This window comes from Anas acuta, chromosome 1 (genome assembly GCF_963932015.1).
Source record: "Anas acuta chromosome 1, bAnaAcu1.1, whole genome shotgun sequence".
Classification (NCBI taxonomy): Eukaryota; Metazoa; Chordata; class Aves; order Anseriformes; family Anatidae; genus Anas; species Anas acuta.
This window is the reverse complement of record NC_088979.1, coordinates 118,593,532-118,611,580: the sequence shown is the minus strand read 5'-3', so window position 1 is coordinate 118,611,580 and position 18,049 is coordinate 118,593,532. Positions and strand designations below refer to the sequence as shown.

Sequence of the window (18,049 nt, the reverse complement as noted above, 5' to 3'; positions counted from 1 at the left end):
CACTGTCCAGTCTGGCTTATCTGTCTCTCTCCTTCAAGTAATGACAAGGACAGAAATAATTTTTATTTTACAAGAGTTTATGAAATCCTTAAATGAGGTGACATACTGCTTCAACTCCATATTGAAAGTTCTAGTGGTTCTTTTAGCAATATATGTATTTTTCCAAGTATTGATTGAGAAGTTGCAATAAGAAACATAACAAACAGTATTTTGGACTCCTGGAAGAGTAAAAAGCTGTTTCTTGCTTAATGCTTCCAACTCCAATATTAAATACAATAGGCCCATGCTCTGTGTCCAACAACCTGAAAGCTGTCCTTGCAAGAAAATTGTATCATAACATTTAAAATGTAAAAGAAAGGTACAACAGAAATGGAAAATAAGGATTATTTTTTTTTTTAAAGTTTTTACTCAAGGAAACCACTACAGCATTGTAACCTTAACCGTGATTTTCAAGCTGTCTTTTGTAAGCTGTCTATGACAATATAAAAATATTATTTTTGCACAAAGAAAAGTAAAAAATTGGGGATTGGTACAGGTCACATTCTTCAGAGATGCATACAAGATTATGAAAAGAAAAACACTTGCATTTCTCTTATATATATTACATATACAATATGTGTAAACAAAATCAAAGCAAAAGTGAAGTTTCTTTCTGCTCTCCCTCCACCCCTACTGCTGTACTTACCTATTTCAGCCTCCCTTTTTTTTTTCTTTTTTTTTTTTTTTTTCCTAGGGTTACGAGCTATCTTTAAAGATCCCTTCCACTTAATATTTCTGGCTTTCAACCAATTGCCATTTTACCTAAAAGGGCAACGTGTTTACAGACAGACTGTATGTGAAATCACTTTTGAGGGTAATGTGTTTCCTGAACATCTCTGGTTTTTAGTACAGTGATAGCTCAAAGCTAAGAACCCTTGCTAATTGATGCTGTGTTTGTCGAAACTTAAAGTTATGGTTCTTAATTTTTTCCTGCTATGGATACACATTAATGTGGGAGGCATCTTACCAAATCTTGGCTAATTCTCCTCTTATTCATAGCTGTAAGAATTTTCTCCTCTCCAGCTTGGATTTGTGTAGCTGAGATCGAACCACTGATTTCAGTGCAAATTTAAATGTTGAATGCATGTTTGGATGTCTTTTTTTCCCCTCCTTTTTAACGCAGTTTAGCAACTGGGAATAAGGTGGACCAGAATAAGGTGACTAACTAGTTTCCTGCAGGCCATCAGGAAGAGCCCCACCAGTGGTACATGAATTATCATGCTACGCTTAGAGAAATAGTGGACGTTACTCTTCAAAAGTCTACAAGTAGACACTCACCTGGAACATCTCATTAATGTTTCCCTAAAAATAAGGGAGCGCAGATTTTATAGGTTAATATGTTTAGGTGGCCATGGTATCCATCTTACTTACCACAGTGGGATTTTCAGCAGCTTGCAGAGGTAAGTAGTTCTATATACACTTATGTGGGACTTTCTCCCTTTGGACTTTATGTGACTTAGAACAAAGATAAAACAACTTTTCTCCTGGAATTCACCAATGAATTGGTGAATTCTAAATACAGTTATTTTGAGAGATCTTCGGCTCTCTGAATGTCAGGGCCGTACCGTACTGGTTATTTTATGTTAATGCAAACTTCCAGTCAATGAAGACAGGACCGTTGATTACTTATAATTCTGGGCTAGTTTGTGGTATGGCTCAGGAGATGGAAAGCTTCTCTTTTGTCCAAACATGAGTTCCAGACGCAGTTAGGAAATCTAAAGCTATTAATATTGTATGCATTGTTTAAAAAAAATAAAAAATAAAAGCTTAAGCTTAAAGACAGGAATGCATGAGGGAGGGTCTCATGTTAAGTGGTTACAGCAGAGGACCTGGTAGCTGGAATTTCAAGTTCTGTCCAAGCATCTCTAGATCGCTGAGGGAATAATGTAGCTGTAGTCAGCATTATTGTATTTGTTTGTGGGAAAAGAAAGCTTCTAAATCATTTTGAGATTCGGGGAGAAAAGGCTGGATATGTCTGGAAATTTCTGCCTAGTCATTGTACCAAGTGATTGTAGGGGCATTTGACTATGTGTAATTGAAAACAAACCTCCATTGAATTGACATTAAATGATGCAGTATTTTATGTAACAGTCTTCAGTAAACACAGATGCATAATGAGAATTTATAGGTGTATATAAATCCTAAACTCTTGTACTTTTTCTTGTAAACTGTTGCCTTTAAGTTTGGCTTATTATCACTCTTTTCTTTTTCTGCTTGCACACACTAGAGTAAACATGCAACAATCTTTAAACAGATCACCCCAGAGTAGAATAGCATTAGGAGTTTTGTTTCCTGGCAGGCTTAGTGTATTTTTCAAGCACCTTTCTGATGGATCTTGTTCAGATCTGGTTTGGGTTCAGTTCCTCAGTTCCCATGCATTGCTTAGTATTGGTAGGAGGAGAGTGGTTGGTACTCATCTGCATTGATTCAGAGTTCCTCAGCATGTAAAATGGAATGAAACAGCTCTTCCATGATATTATATTATTGATATCTTCTGTATACTATTTGTAGAGAGCGTGCTTTAAGTGTGCTGAGATCTTTGTGGAGGCTTTTTGACCTTCTATGCGAATTACAAGCAAGGTCCACTTTAGTATTTGGAGGTGCATCTCAGAGTTGTGATGACAAAAGGTCTTGAAGGATCTCTGGTTTTAGTTCTACTAAGGTATATTGAAGAACTAAAGAGTTTAGTTGAGTAATATGTAAATGATACTTTTTTCTTTTTTTTTTTTTCTTTTTTAATTTGTGAATATTATTTTCACTGTCTTAGTAATTGGGCCTGAAATATTTTTCTGGGCTTAGTGGCAACACAAAGGCATTAGATCAAGAATGTTCCAAGATTCAGATTGGCTGGTATTTGCTTATATCACCACGACTGAATGTTACCAGTTTTAAAATGCTTTTTCTGTTGTTCAGGAAATTTTAAAACAGCTTTGATTTCAAACATGAAACTTGGCAAGTGACTGGTCCATAATGTGTTCTAATCACTTCTGGTATTTTGGAAAAGGCTTTAAAAAGATTCACTTGTTATTTTATTACAAATCTAGTTACCAATTGCGTATTTGAACTTTTCTTCCTTCTTTACCTGAAGCGATGCTGAAAGATAATTAGCATATGGTCTTGTAGTCCTTTCCCCAGTGTTAATGTTAACATGTCGGAACTTGATTTTGCAGTTTAACAGTAAAAAATATTTGTACAGGAAAAAAAAAAAATTCGACCAACTTCAATCCTGTTGTTTTGTTGACCACCAGGGGGGTGCATTTGATTTAATCTGTTTTGTTTAAACATAGATTCTAGAACAGGTTGAATACATAAACTTTTCTAATGACAATCATTTACTGTCTATTAGGGGTGTGGTGTGTTGTTTTTTTTTTTTAATGCAGATGGAGCCAGAGTGAATTTCATTCTTGGCACTTCAAACGATTCAACCATTGCAGAAGCCCTACTAGTCTGAGCTCATACATAGCATTATACATTTTATCACATGTATTTGGAGATGAATATCGCATAGATGTAAGCATACATACACTTTATAGTAGGGAGTCAGACTCAAGGCCCCTGGAATGACTACAAACGTAATTTGTATTGGACCAGCCTGGCAGGATGCTGAGGTCTCTGAATCCAGTTCTGCAACATATTTAGATATCCTTTGCCTCCAGCAAAAGTAGGCTATTCTTTTTACAAATTTGTTTAAAACTTATTTAGTAATTATGCTGTTGCTTTATTAGTTAAATCTTTGCAGGATGTGGCTGGCAATATAAACCTTTTTGTTGTTTTTACTAATAGTGAAAGTAAATGGAATGCTTTTTTCTCCTCTTTCAAATATTATTTCCTGTTCTGAAGCAATGATTGGTTTAAATCATTGCTGATATGCTTTTTCTGTATTGTTTCAAGGGGGGAAAAACATAACAGTGGAGCTTTACCAAATCATAATGCAGGAGCCGAACTTTTGTACTGCCTCAACTCCGTCTCAGTTTCACTTCTTGTAAAACGATGTCTAATTAAACAGGAATTATGTATGTGGACTTCACTGGGAAGTATTTGAAAGTTTAAGCAGCAGGTTTACAATACAGTCCAAAGGTCTCAAAGTCCTTTGGTATTAAATTTCCAAAGATTTCTGAGATGAATGAAATGGGGGGGTTTAGTAGCATTGTCCCTGTAATATTGAATCTTAATAGCCTGTACAATAAGATATTGTTCAGTATCCTCCTTGGGCCTTGAGCTTAATATGGTAGTTACATAAACTGAAATAATGTGAAACTTCTGGCCATGGTTTATGCATGACATTGTGCAAGTTGAAGCTGGTTTTGGACTTCAGGTTAACGGCCTACTGGCAAAAGTACATAACGTGCCCAAGTAAAAGTGCAGCGATTTGTGCATCTGCACAAAAGGTAGGATAAACCTATTCCACATACAGCCTGGAAGTGTCCTGGTACCACTTGAGGTGCACCTGCTTGCATGAAATCCAAACCTAGCCCATAGTCCTGACTTTACTTTCTATTACCTGTACATTTTACTTAAAGATAACTTGCCCTATCTTACATGTCCTGATTAGAAGTTAGTCTTTATTCTTGGAGTAGCACAAGTAAGTTGGGGCTGCGTATTCTGTGCAAGGAAAAGGATGCTCCTGTGTTAGTAAGAGAAGGGGGGGGGGGGTGGAGGGAAGAGGATGTGATGAACTTCATGCCTTGCTGCTGTTATGGAGTTTATCCTGAATATATTCAACTGTCATATTTAATTGCTCAACTTTAAGGGATGTTGCAAATTCAGAATAAAGATTTATCACTCTGATCTTCTCCGCCATATGTCCAATGAGATGAAAAACCACATAGCAATGAACATACATTTCACCTCAGAATAATGCCTGTCATGCAAGATCTTGCCCTTTAATAGATAAGGGTCAGACTGAACCTCTTCAAGGCAGGTCTGTAATGGAAGTGAAAGGGAGAGGGAGTACCTACCCATTATACAGCGAGCGTTATGTGCATACAGTGTCTCTGTGGGGACAGCTCAATGTCACCTCCTGTACTACAAATCAGCAATGAAAAGGCATTGACTGTTCGGGGAGGGTGGAAATTGAAGATGAAAATTAAAGAAGTACACTGTTTACAAAGAAGAACTTAAAGGCATTGTATGAGATTATTTTAAGCTTTAAACTTTAACCATTAGAACAAATATCCTTACTCTAAGAAAAGAATCTAAATGATCTTGTATGACCACAGTGACAGCAATTTTGGCTTTAGTTTGCTTTGCAAGGGAGCAAGTTTCACAACCAGACCGTGCTGGTGCAGAGTAATGTGACATAGTCATATGCTCACATAGAGAAAACTCTGTATTTTGAAGTTCAAAACCAAATTTTATATCAGTATTCAACAACTTTAAATGTTAAGATACTATTAAATACTGCATTGTTCTGGTTCGTACACATCTCTGTTATTTGGATCTTAAGATTTTGATCCTTAATACCCTTTTGCATTTGACACACATCTTATTTCAGAATCATCAGTTTAGGATGCTGTCAACATTTACATTTTTTTTCTGTTCCTTAATGAATCTGTTTAATGGTAATAATCCTAGCCCCATTGCGAGGCATATGAGTAGATTTTTCTTTCTATTCTTATCTAATACCATTGATTAATAACTCATTGCTTCCTATCTGTCAGACGGTTCTTATCCACCTTATTGTATTATTATCCAGACCATAATTCTCTAGTCTCTCTATGAGCTTCCTGTGTGGTACTGTGTCAAAGGCCTTGCTAAAATCCAAACAAATTATATCCGCCACATTTCCTTTATCCGCCCAGTTTGTCACTACACTGAAATACCCATCACAATGAAACATTTATTGATGTAAGTTTCTGTGTTAAACCAGAATAAATGTGAAGGTTCTGCTGTGATTATATGATAGAGCCTGCTTCTTAACAGGTATTATCATTTTATGCACTAAAGATAATTTGAGCCATGGGAGATGATACCATTCAACAGGAGCAGTGAGGCTGTGAAGATCAAAGCATTATGAACCTTGAAAAGAATTGGGAGAAGCTTATATGCTACAGTAACTTGTGAAGGGTATAAGCGAAGACCTCGATCTGCATTCCAAGAGATGTTCAGAGAATATCAGCTTCAGAGCTGCTTCGCAAAAAAACTGTCTTCAGAGGAAGAATTGTTTGGGCAAGGCCTCGTGAAAGCTGCATGCTGTCACTGTTCCTGTTCCTTGGGAACATAAACAGGATCTAGGGACAGCTTGTGCAAGAAAACAGTTGGAATAGGGAATATCATGGTTTTCAGCAGCCAACTTGATTACCATCATCACCCCCGCGTAGGAGGAAAGCTTCAAGAGGTATTTAGAAGGATGCTGGGACCCACCTGGCTATAGCATAACCATCGGCTGAACTGTGCACTTTGGGAGTCCAGGGCAGGTCTTAAGTGCAGTTATAGAGAGACTAAATCTTCAGTGGGTTGAGAAGTTCAGCTACTAATGTGCTGTCACAGCTGGGCTTCTCAAGTACTTCTTGCTTACTCTGTTAACAGTAGGAATAAATGAGAGGGGTGGACTATGATATTAAGGGATCCAATGCCTTTAAAACCAGTACCTATTTTGGAGGGACCACAAGGGTCAATTATGCATCACAGCTTTTTTTTGTTTATCTCTGATTTTCTGAAATCTGGATTTCAAGGAGTGTTGGTCTTAGCCTATAGGAGGTATTTTTCATACTTGAATAAAAACAGTTTAGATGCTGCTTTTTTTTTTTTTTGGTGGGGTGTAACCAGAAGAAAAGTAGCCAAAAATATGCCTTTTTCCCCATCAAAATGCTTTTCTAACTGAAACAATCATGGCTTGGAAGCTAAAATTTGTGATGGAGAGCGAGTCTTCTCTGGGAAAGTAAACTTAATAGGTGAATGCCATAAGGAAGATGAAATCTCTGTGGGTGCGCAGCTTTGCAGTGAACTAATAACAGATGGAAATTTATTGTTTTGACAAAGAAACCTTCAGTCTGCTGTTGTCCTTTATTGCAATGGCAGGAGTTCTTGTTCCCAACATAGTTCTGTAGGTTGTCTTCTGCTCTTCCTCTGCTGAACCACAAAACCCAGGTTTCTTCCATCTGCAGCCCTGTGAGCTGGGTTGGAGCCACAGTCCTGGCTTTGGATGATGCCCAGCTCAGCTCCCTGGCTGATAGTGGGGCTGCATCTGAGATTGCTGCTATACCCTATAAATGGCCACGAGTTGAAAGAGCTGGAAATGAGCAAAGCTCATAGATTCTTTTTAAAGTGTACAAAGGGCTTCAGTTCAGGAAAACATCCCTGTTTGGGAGGATTCTTTAGGCACAGACGTTAACTTTTTGTTTTCTTACACTATCCCCTCAAGACAAATGAATGGTGACACAAAATGAACCTATATATGGAGAAAAGACTCTTGGACTAATAGCAACTGAAGTATGTTCACCTTAAAAAGCACAAGAGCGTAATGCTGCATCTACGTTAATAAGATTTATTCTTTTGCATTACTAATGAGCCTAGAGAGAACATTGTATATGCGGGTTCCAATTTCAAACTTTGCTTGTTTGTTCTTACATGGTGAGCCTCTATGGCATAGACTTCTCTCTCTGATTTCCGTGACACAGTTAGGGACATGACCCTGTTTACGTTTTCAAATCTAAAATGCCAGAAAGTAATCATACCCTAAGTCACTGTCCATATTCTGAGGTTGGAATGAAGTCTCTTGACTGGCCTCTGAATTTATTTGAAAATTATCTTGAACCTAATGGGGTTGATTTTTTTTTTCTTTTGTTTCCCAGGTTCTTTAAAGGGGCTTTCTTATTGTAATCAATGAGGTTTTTCAAAAGTAAGGATATCAGTATTTTACACTGTGTGAATTGTTATTTGTGGCAGTTGCTTCAGCATTGATTTGCAGTTCTAGGAGCGAGAGCAATGGTATGAGCAATTGACTTACACCATCAGTCAATTGATCGATGTCAATAAGCATTGTGCTATATTCTCTCCTACCCTTGTCTCTCCCCATAACTAATCAACTGCATATGATTTTCATTAACCTCCTCCAGCTGACATCAGGTATTCAAAGTAAATCAAACTCTTGCAGATGCAGAACTTCCTTATTGCTAAGAGACAGGTTGCAAAAGGCTGAAATCTTCTGAGATGTTTTCTGATAACAAACGATTGTTTTTTATTTAATTTTTAGATGGAGTGAATGTGGTTTTTATGAAAGTGGGGGACTAGACCACTACTATTCGTCAGGCACAGCAGAGTTAGTTGCCATATAAGCCATGAAATATTGCTGATAAACTTGTCATGTACACTCAGTAGCTTTGCTTTCACAATTGTCAGGCTTTATGGCAAGCAAAAAAAAAAAAAAAAAAACCATGAAAAAGAACAGTGAAACATGTTTACCTTCCTGTGATTTGTTTTTGAAGCATTTGCTGAGAGCCAACACTTGTTCTCCTGTTAATGCTCTACAAATGTACCTCATTTCATACTTCTCATTCCTGCAATTCCAGCTTTTTGGGCTTCTCCAAAGCAGACGTTCACCAGCTGTTCTCGAGGCAGGTTTGTTTCTTGCTTTTCAGCAGGGGACGATGGCCCTCTTTTAGGACAGGGGTCTCCTGCCCTGCAGTGCTAGGCACACTCACTGGCAACATCTCTGCTTTTACTCCTTGCTCGTACATGCTTTTCCAAATCATTTCATCCCAAGGTCATGAGTTCCTTAGTTTGCAAACATACGGTTAAAATGGCAGCAATTGGTATCCTGCGCTTAATGAGGCTTTCTCTGGGTTTTGCTTTGGGTTTACCTCCAACTTGTAGCTAAAATAGCTCTTTACGGCACTCTGGCTGTGCGTGTTGTACTTCAGGTGTTGTGTTAACTACGGTTATTTAATTGAAGTTTTTCAAGATGGCAGTTAAAAGGGTCTCACGGTGAGTTGTTTCCGAGGCTCCATTTCTTTTAATTGGTGGGTCGTAGCGTGTGTTGGTGACGCCTGCCTTGAGGAGAGGGAGTGCTTTCTCTGAAAGCACCGTGCCCCGCTGCTCAGCATACAGGCTAATGCTAGATGTTGTGTTTCCTTGTTTCTCTTTCCAATTAAAAGAACAGAAAGGACTTTGGGTTAGAGCTCTTCGGAAAACGCGTCAACATGCGGCCGTCAGGAGGGTACGGAGCATGCGGAGAGGGGGCTGTATCTTTGTGGTTTCATAGGAGAGGGCAAAATGCTTCCTCGTTCTCTACAAGAAAATGGGGATTTGGACAAAACTCACTGCGATGAAGTTCATGTACCAATTTATTCCTATTTAGGTCATCAGAATAGGGCTTCAGTTGGTGCAGTCTGTATGCTGGCTCTCTATACAGGGATACATTTCACCCTCAGTGAATGCTCTTTGTTTTCTCAGTTGAGGTCAGTTTTTCATTGCATTCATTAAAAGAAATAGCTCTGGATTGCAAATACCACTGCCCCTCTCCTTCCCAGCCAGCAAGCCAGCATTACAGTTCTTAAGATGTTAGAAAAGGGGGTAAATTTGGAAGGAGAAGGACAAGAAAGGAATAGAAGTTCAGAGGCTGAAGCTGTTATCGCTCATCTGGTGGTTGTGCCTCTGCCTGGTACTGATGGACTTTACAACTTTTTTGCCTGGATTTCTCCCCTGTTCTGCTGTGTAGCTTCCTAGATGCTGATCAGGAGAGAGAAGGGTAGTTACGTGATGTAAAGATTGCATAGGGAACGAGGAATGTGTTTCTCAGATGATTCCCCTTGCCAAGCTACTTCAAGAAAAAATTCATCCAAGTCTTCAAAGGTTATTATTTATCCTAGGACCTCTTGTTGTGGAGTCTTGTTCTTTTCATCTGAACATTAAAGATTTTGTTCTGTGTAAGATTTGGTGATCCTTGCTGTGCGCTCCCTTCAGGTGCTCTCTGCATTGCCTCCTGCTCTTTAATACATCTCATCTTGACAGAGTTAAGCCTTAAAATAAGTTCCAGAGCTCGCTCACATTTGTAGAGTACCCGTGTGTGTGATGATGTTTGTATGACAGCGTATCGCATGATATAACTTTCCCTGGTAAATGTTTGTGGGGCAGGATTAGGTATAACACTGAAGCCTGGAGAACTGTTTTGTGTCATTGCTTTTTTGTTGTGGTGCTCGGTTTTGTTTCTTTGGTTCTTTATTTGTTATGTTAATATTTTATTTTTTTTTACTCATTTGAGAAAAAAAATAAAATTTCACTTAGGAATTGCCCCCGGACTGTGGGATTTTCAAAATCAGTATTAGATTTGCATCCAGAATTTGTTTGCGGGTCTCTGTCTGAGTGCTGCTGGTGAAGAGAATAGCTTTGACACTGAATGGGGTAAATTCGGAAAGTTCTGCTGTCATCTTTTTAAAATAAAAATTGAGCAAGTTTTGATTTATTCCTTTAATGAATCATTGCTGTGTTGCATGTGTCTGTGTATAGGTGTCCGGTTTGTTATTATGAGGTCAAATCCTGACAACTTACTGCAAAATTGTTTTAATTTATTATCAATATTTTTTGTTTTTCTCATTTCTCCTAGGTTTGGAGCCTTTATAATTAGATATAATTAAAACCACAGGTTCTAAACTCCAGTCTAACATTTAAACTCATCTTTATGGTGCAACCCCTGGAGTTTTATTGTCATTCTAACTGTATTTTGAAAAAAATATATATTTTTTGCGTTTGTTCAAATGCTTCGTCTGCAGCTACCACTTCTTAATCATCTGTTTTGTGCAGTGGAATAATGACGTTTATTTTACACGATAAGAAACTTTGCAGTTTTGTAGAGTAGCTATTTCATATCCCTTAACAAATGGGTGCAAGGGACCTTTTGCCTCGTACACTTGAAAAACAGCTTTCCTCTTTTGGAACTTGTCTTTCTTTCTCTGCTCCTCCATGCAACAGTCTGAAAGTGCTACATGCTGTAGAACGGATTTAAAAAAAAAAAAAAAAGTTGGCTGGCATTATGTAAAACCATATTTTCCCTTTTGGTGCGTATGTTCTGGTCCTAGCAATGTCCTTGTTTTGCTGAAATTAACATTTTTCCCCTCACAGTCATTGGTATGTGATGGTGTTTATCTGTCTTCTTTAATTGTGATGCTTTTTTTTTTTAATTATAAGTACAAGGTTGATTGTTAAAATTAAGTGGCAGAAGGCTTCTTTCTGAGTTATTCAGAGATCTTTTGCTGTAGAAATATATTTTACTACTCTCAATTGCCTTTTTTCCCCCTTCTTCTTTCATAGCAAACTACTCTGGGAAGAGGTTCTTTTAACCAAAAAAAAAAAAAAAAAGAGGGAGGAAAAAAAAGGCTACGCTTGACTGATAATGCATTGCTTTGGATGGTGAAACATTATGAAAGTTTAATTTTTAATTAAATCTGAAATACCAATTATAACTGAAAGAGATTTTAACCTGTTTCTTTTCAGACTGCCTGAAGTTACATTGTAGATGCTGAAATCACTGCACCTTAAAAACAAAAAGATTAAACTGCACTGCATTCTTGTAAGTAAAAGCTTTTCCGGTACCTTTTGTGTGAGTATTTTTCCTCAATATGCATCCAAAGTGTTAGCACAGTAACTGGTCTTGGATAAAGGTCAGAGTCCCCTTGAATAGGATTTAGAAGTTCAAAGGATGTTTTATTTAAAAATTAGAACTAAACTTAAATCGTTCAGATCTTTAATTTCAGCCCCCTGAATAGATCTTTCTTTTTCACTTCAATTTGAATATTATTAGGATTAATGTGTGTCTGTGTGTCTGTTGACGTACAGTTCCTGTGGCTTTGTCAGTGAGGATTTCTGCACTTTGGTGTAGAGAGATTCCTCATAGCATAAAGTATAATTTATTTTCTTTTTCTGATGTCATAATCAATTTTTGTCCCTTATATAAGAAAAAACTGAACAACTTTCTAATGACATCACAGGAGGCTTCATCTGCTTTAGGACATGGATGAAAGCAGAATTCTCATTTTGTCTGTTCTGAGATGCAACAAAACAGTCAAAATAATGTCTTGTGTCTCAGCAAGAAAGGAGTCTATTTCTAAAAGCATAGTTGCTCCGTAAGTGCAAGGCAGATTGTACATCTACCCTCATTTAGAATCTGTTTACCAAATGTATTTGGGTAAATAATTATGATTTGGAACTTCAGTGACTGAAGAACAGGCAGGCAAAACAGTATTGAGAAATGTAGTAGATTCAGATGCTCTGAATTTAATGAAATAATATGTGAATAAAAATCCATGAGTTTGTAGATTGTACGAAAAAAATATTTTTTAGTTGGGCAGTGCAAAGCTGTGGAATATTACAAAGCAAAGTCAGTTTGTTTTCTTGTTTGAGATCAAAATGTACAGTCTGTAATGAAATCCAGAGACTTTTCCCGAAGTGGTACTTTTGTACTTCAGTATTAAAATATTTTAACTATTCCATGGGATTTTTCTTCTCTCCCTGCACCCCTTCGCCCTCCCTCCCCCCATTTTATTTATTATTTTTTTAAATTGTATTTTAGTGATTTATTTTAAACTCGCTGAAGGGTACAGTACACTGTGGGCAGCGAATACGTGCCCCTTCCAGTGTGGAACGCCAAGCATGACTCAGGCAGGCAGATTGTGCCATTCTGGCTCGACTCCATTGTGTTTTTACATTACTGGCAAGGGCCATGCCATTGTGTTGCTTAAATATTGTGCATTAACTGCAGGCTGTGGCCAGTGAATTGTATTTAACATTTTCTGCTCATCGTTGCTGAATATCTGCCACGAGCAGCTTCCCTGGCCGTGAGAGGTTAACCTTACAATTAAACCAGTGGCCTAAACTGAACACATTAATGGGTCTGTTGGGTCCAGCAACAATTTAAGGGGAGGCGTTAGGGATGGGGGGGAAAAGTTAGGGGACACTTGTGAATCTGGGAGTACTGAGTTTCAAAGTTGTCTTGAAATTTTGTGTGAACGACCAGGATAATTTTTATTGGAAAGTAATAGTATTTCTCTTTCCAAAATGCAACAGCAGAGCAAGGAGTGAATTAAAGCATGTTCTTTGAATCCATAGGATCCAGATGGTCAGTAAGTCCTGTGCAGACAGCCCTAAGGCAAAACACCAGGTAGCAATATAAGGGCCTGATGGATGCTGCTGGCTGGAATGGGCTTTTTCAGTCAGGGAGGAGATGACAGTCTAAGCTTTTGAGGAGGAATAAATACACAAGTGTAGAACTCACGTGCAGGAAAAATACAAGCATTTATCTTCTCAAGGGTGGCAAATAAATCAAGGCAGAAATGTTGAGCAGGGTAAATTAGAAGTGAAACTGTGAATGGAGTATGGGTTCATGACACCAAATCTCTTCTGTTCAGCCCAGTTCTTCTTTCCATTCCATGACATAGAGGTGTCCAAGTGTCTAATCTTTGAGTTTCTTGTCATGTTGTTTGTGTTTTTTTTCTGATGTTTTCTGTCCTTGGCATGCAGCCTGTAATAGAGACGAATAAGGAGGGAGAATTTTTATGTATGCACACGTATGCTGTAAAATGAGGCTGTGATTCTTGCTGTACCTCATGTCTACCTAACTATGGGACACCCTCATTATAAACAGAAGTACGCTTAAGATTTTTCTTACATATGTTCACTGTAGTCAGGTGTCTCTAATTCTGAGATCTTCAATGAAGTGAATTCAAGTATGGGTTCCCTGTATTAACCTGAAGACTGTATGAAGAAAAAGCAAGCCGTGCTCTGGTAATTTTCTGGTGTGTTGTTTTGCTTTTTTGTTTGTTTGTTTTGTTTTGTTTTGTTTTAATTGGAGTTCTTTAATTCAAGGGTAGAAACCTTGTTTTAGTGTGTGGATGTCTCTGAAGTAACAGCTTAATATAAAAGAGGCCAAATTTTCAACTGGTATAAAAACGTTCTTGACTTGATACATGGCATTAGAGGAGAGCACAGATTCCCAACACGTGAACATCTGGCAGGCAATTGCATAAGAATACAGCTTTTTAAATGGAGTGCAGGCATGCTCCTAATGGGAAAGGTCTGTGGGCTTGATTCTTCTTATGCTGGGTGCTCAGCTCAGCTATGTACTAAAATTACATAGATTAATAGGCAAGTAGATTCACTTGAGCTCCACAGGACTACTCAAATGCTTAACTTTAAAGATGTGCTTAAGTACTTCACTGTTTGCAATTAACCCAAAATAGGATAAAGTCCACTATGAGGAGTTAGTTACCTCTGCTGGCATTCAGCATGTACCTTGTTTTAGAATGAGACAGAAGGGAAAGCATTTTGTGTGTGGAAGAAAAAAAAAACCTGTACGCACAATGAAATCATACACAAGAGATGCACTGGATGTGCTCTCAAAGTAATGCTTGTAGTTATGCTGCCCTTGGCTAAGACCAATAAAGAACATACAACACATTATTTTTGTTAAAAAGTGAGATTTTTCATAGTTTCAGTCTTATGTGGTCTTGTGGTCTGATGACTGACCAAGAGATCTGATGATCTAATTTTGATGGATGCTGGCTCCTTGAGTGGCATTGGACAAGTCATTTAACCTCTTGGCGCCTTGTTCAGCAGATCACTTCAATCTGGTTCGTGCTGATACAGCTCTGTGAACGTTATTGAGGTTGCTTTTTGCAAAGCTCTTGCAGGAGAAATAGTAACCATTGTTATTATTAATAAGTATATTGTGTAGACAAAACACGAGGGATGGAGATACAGCTACTCATGGGGGTGATCTTTCACAACTCACTTGTGCCTTTGTTTAATTCCATCACTCAAAGGTATCAAGGCCAACTCCAATTTACAGAAGTGTTCCTCATGTCACTCTCTCCACTGTAGAGTATTTTATTGTTCGTGTTCTCTCTGTCTGTTTCCCTGCTACTTCCCTCCATGCTGAATTAACCTTGCATACCAAACTTTATTCCCTTTTTCTGTATTATACAGCAGAGACATTTGTGTAGACTCCAAATTACAGAGAACAAATTCGTTTTGTCTACTGATTGTTTGCTGTTGATGTATGAAACAGACAGAAGACAGTTTGCATTTTCATAAGTTCAGCTGAGCTTGCAGGCATAAGGAAAGGAACAGGCAGAACCCAAGCCAATGTGACACAGTAAGCTGGCATCCCCGAGTGCATACGGCGTGTGTAGTGTCAGGACGTCAGGCCTAGGAAGGGCTTCGTCCATCACAGCAGTGCTTTTAAATGAAGGAAGAGTTTTGAAGCAACAAACAAGGTACCCAACCACGTTCTTCGCAGCACAAGGATCCTTGTGGATCCTGATGGATAAGGGCTCTGCCGTATCCTCCCGTAACTTGCTGTTTTAACTAGAATTGCATGTCTAACGCGTGCTTTGTTGAGCCCTGCACGTTCCCAGTTGCTATTCCTCTGACAAAATTTGAGCTCTCAATAGTTTACTAAGCCCTTTTTAGATGCAGGAGTGGCTCATAGAAACTGCATTGGAGAAGACTTGTTTGAATGTGAAATAAATATGGAAGTATGCCTCCTTTGAAGAAAGATCAGTGTCTTGAGGCTGACTGCCACTGAGGAATTGTTTCAGCACTAACAAAGAGAATTAATTTTGCCTTTTCCCCTTCCTGTACCAAGGCATTAATCCATAAAGTCGTGGGGATAAATTCTGCCCTGATTTCTACCTGTGGAACCCCAGTGGAAATGAGGAGAGGTCATAAATGTTTGTCAAGGCAAAAATTGTCCAAGTCTTAACATCATTTAGAAAGCAGAAACTGTTTGATTGTTACCTGGCCCAGGGGTATGGGGATACATAGGAGTCCTACATGGCAATATATGCTTCCAAAAGTGTTGCTTTTGTTGTATATACTAAAGAGAGTAAGAAAAAATATTCTAGTGAGTGAGAAGTTATAATCAGGAGCACAGTGATTAATTGTTCTTCGTATCCACTGGGAGAAAGACCTAAAGAAATCAGTTCAATGAGCAGTGAAAATTACCAAGTTACATATTAAGAACCATGTTCTGACTGTGTAGGCAGTAAAACACGCAACCTCTAGGTACTGTGGAAGCAAGGGAGGTTTCTCTTTGAAGGAGTGGGTTGGAAAATCACCTCTGGGGGTGTGCCATAAGACAGATGCTGGACTAGATGATTTTTGTTGTTCCCTTGCATTTGTCTGATTCAGCATACCGTTTGGGAATGTTGGTATGTGGCTAGTACATTCCTGATTAATAAAGCTTAATGTTCCCAAAAGATCCCTAGGGTTCTCATTTTTCCATCCTCTCATAACTGAAACCATACTGTCTCTTCAAAGATTTCAGTGGGCTGCCAGCATTTTGATTTGACCCTTCTTTTTTTAGAGAAGGACAGGGGAAGGAATTGTGTAGACACCAAATAACAGATTTTTTTGGTTGCTGTGAGCCTTTTTTTTTTTTTCTTCCCCAGTCAATGTACTAATAATGCTGATTTGTTTCAGTCACTGTTTTTGAAAATTTGGATGACACTCCAGGTATAGCCTAGTACAAAACTCTGCGATACGGACCATGGAGGTGGTTTAAAGGTGCAAATACGGCTGATGATCAGAGCGAGCATGTAACGAGGCTGGAGTAAAGCAGTCTGCAAAAAGTAATTTCTCGGGAGATAATGAACTTTCAGTTTTCTGAATTTCCATGCAAACATACTTGAAAGATATTTTCACTTTGTGAAACTGCCAATCTCAAAGTACAATTGTCCAGCCTGATAATGTTGTTAGCTCTCAGGTTGGTTTTAATCAGTCCCATCCACAACTTAGCACAAAGTAGCGCTGGAAATGATTGTTGATCAAGTCTATCATGTGTGGTGTGTTGTTTTTTTTGTTCTCTTGCAAATGTTTAAGGGTGGTGTTTGTTATTGTTCCAGGTCTCTATGTTAAGAGTATCAATTGTAGCGTACAAATGAATAGAATTCTGACTTTTATCACAGGTGGCAGCTCTTGTTTTTACAGAATAGCGGCCACAACAGATGAAGATAGGAAAATGGCTCTCTAGTGTGTGGTTGCTTTAGTATATAAAGGAATATGGGTTGTGATTCACTCGTATTAAAAAGGCATGGGAATATCAGCACTGATTCCCTCAGTAGCACTACTGCAGTAAGTTGTAAAACACTTCGGTATTTCAGCACCTGAAGATATTATGGTGGAAGTGGAAAATATCTCACTCCATTTATCAGAGCATTTGCTGGTCTAGCTTCGAGATAAAAGAAATAAAAGAAAGACTACAGATTATTGAGCATATATCATGATTATAAAGACCATTAAGCATATATTATCTTTGGGCAGAGATGCCCCTGGATAAGCTACAAAAGGAAAAAAAAAAAAAAAAAAAAGAAAAAAAAAGATGATACAGGCCTGGCCTTTTCCAGTTTTCCAGTTCCTGGCCCTCTTATTTTGTTCTATCCAACTGAAATTCTTCAGCTAAACCAGTATATAATGGGAGGGACTCCACAGAAAGGCACTGTGGTTATTCCACGTTTGCATCAGTGCCCCTGGGGAGACTCTCACTGAATCATTTTGAATTTCAGAGCCTGATGTAGGGCAGTCTGATGAATGTCGTTTACCCAAACTTTCTGGTCTATTTGCTTCATCAGTGTAAGTGGTCTTACTCTGAATTTCACTATAGAGGATCTGGTTCTTTTTATTGCCCTCCTTTCCGTCATTGCCCCTGTAACTAAATAATAGATTTAAATCTCAGTAGTATCAAAATTGATCTATTGTTTTCATCAGTTTCCACTGGCACAAGAGAGATCAGAATACTTACTTATTTTTAAATAAATCATCTGCAGAGCTTCGCTGCTGACATGTTCGTGGCTTTGGTGCCAATGCAAGCTCTGCAGGGTCTTCAAAATCCTGACAGGATGCGCTGTCATTCCGTATGTGTTTTGGTAGTTCTGTATTTCCTCACGACAAAAGAATCTCTCGTTCTGTGCGTGTCATTATCCTATAGCGTTTCAGTGATCCTGTGGTTTAAAAGGACCTAGCTGTTGCTCCTTCCCTCCTCTCTTTATACCTGTCTTGTTTAGGAGCCTTCAGATGTCAG

General features: G+C 38.4%; 1 protein-coding gene across 43 annotated transcripts in view; it reads left to right on the top strand.

Annotated features, from left to right (window-relative positions):
• The window catches only part of ZBTB20 (zinc finger and BTB domain containing 20), a 526,186-nt gene that overhangs the window by 173,512 nt on the left and 334,625 nt on the right, over nucleotides 1–18,049 (top strand). For 40 of the 43 annotated variants that reach the window (XM_068697248.1, XM_068697214.1, XM_068697255.1 and 37 more), the window contains one exon: nucleotides 11,470–11,545. The exons of the other annotated variants lie outside the window; for them this stretch is intronic. The gene's annotated coding sequence lies outside the window, so the exon portion shown is untranslated. The remainder of the gene's footprint in view (nucleotides 1–11,469; nucleotides 11,546–18,049) is intronic. 43 annotated transcript variants of the gene reach the window in all.